Genomic DNA, 1,609 nt, shown 5'->3' on the forward strand with positions numbered 1-1,609 from the left:
TCTAAGATTATGAAATCAGCAGGGATGTAAAGGCCTTCAACCTTTACTAACACGTCCTCTACTGATCCATAAGCTTGTCTTACTGACTTGTCTGCCAATTGTAATGAGAATAAGGCAGGCTGTACCTCAATGGTCCCCAGCTTTTCCATTACAGAGAGTGGCATAAGATTTATGCCTGACCCCAGGTCACACAGAGCCTTGTTAAAGGTCATGGTGCCTATGGTACAGGGTATTGAGAATTTGCCAGGATCTTGTCTCTTTTGAGGTAAAGTTTTCTGAACCATGTATCTAGTGCACCAATGAGCAAGGGAGGTTCACTTTCCCAAGTCTCATTACCAAACAGCTTGGCATTCAGCTTCATGATGGCTCCTAGATATTGAGCAACTTGCTCTCCAGTTACATCTTCATCCTCTTCTGAGGAAGAATAGTTTTCGGAGCTCATCAATGGCAGAAGGAGATTTAGTGGAATCTCTATTGTCTCTGTATGAGCCTCAGATTCCTTTAGGTCCTCAATAGGGAACTCCTTCTTGTTTGAGAGACGTCCCAGGAGGTCTTCCTCACTAGGATTTTAGTTCTTCTCCTCCCTTGTACATTTGGCCTTGCACTCTCCTTTTGGATTCTCTTCTGTATTTCTTGGGAGAATACTGGGAGGAGTTTCAATGACTTTCTTACTCAGCTGGCCCACTTGTGCCTCCAAATTTCTGATGGAGGACCTTGTTTCACTCATGAAACTTAAAGTGGCCTTAGACAGTTCAGAGACTAAATTTGCTAAATTAGAGGGGCTCTGCTCAGAATTCTCTGTCTGTTGCTGAGAAGATGATGGAAAAGGCTTGTTATTGCTTAGCCTGTTTCTTCCACCATTATTAAAGCCTTGTTGAGGCTTTTGTTGATCCTTCCATGAGAAATTTGGATGATTTCTCCATGATGAATTATAGGTGTTTCCATAAGGTTCACCCATGTAATTTACCTCTGCTATTGCAGGGTTCTCAGGATCATAAGCTTCTTCAGAAGCTGCCTCTTTAGTACTGTTAGATGCATTTTTTCATCCATTCAGACTTTGAGAAATCATGTTGACATGCTGAGTCAACACTTTGTTTTGAGCCAATATGGCATTCAGAACATCAATTTCAAGAACTCCCTTCCTCTGAGGCGTCCCATTATTCACGGAATTCCTCTCAGAAGTGTACATGAATTGGTTATTTGCAACCATGTCAATAAGTTCTTGAGCTTCTGCAGGTATTTTCTTTAAGTGAATGGATCCACCTGCAGAATGGTCCAATGACATTTTGAAAAACTCAGATAGACCATAATAGAATATATCTAATATGGTCCATTATGAAAACATGTCAGAATGACACTTTTTGGTCATCTGCTTGTATCTTTCCCAAGCTTCATAGAGGGATTCACCATCTTTTTGTTTGAAGGTCTGAACATCCACTCTAAGCTTGCTCAGCTTTTGATGAGAAAAGAATTTATCCAAGAAGGCCGTGACCAGCTTATCCCAAGAGTCCAGGCTATCTTTAGGTTGTGAGTCCAACCATGTTCTAGCTCTGTCTCTTACAGTAAAAGGGAAAAGCATAAGCCTGTAGACTTCAGGATCTACTCCATT

General features: G+C 41.3%; 1 non-coding gene across 1 annotated transcript; it reads left to right on the forward strand.

Annotated features, from left to right (window-relative positions):
* Nucleotides 1-1,343: 1,343 nt before the first annotated feature.
* LOC127739787 (small nucleolar RNA R71) lies at nucleotides 1,344-1,447 on the forward strand. Its single transcript, XR_008000529.1, has one exon. It is a non-coding gene; the product is annotated as a small nucleolar RNA R71 (small nucleolar RNA).
* The last annotated feature ends 162 nt before the right edge of the window (nucleotides 1,448-1,609 follow it).

Source organism: Arachis duranensis, chromosome 6 (assembly GCF_000817695.3).
Source record: "Arachis duranensis cultivar V14167 chromosome 6, aradu.V14167.gnm2.J7QH, whole genome shotgun sequence".
NCBI classification, from domain to species: domain Eukaryota; kingdom Viridiplantae; phylum Streptophyta; class Magnoliopsida; order Fabales; family Fabaceae; genus Arachis; species Arachis duranensis.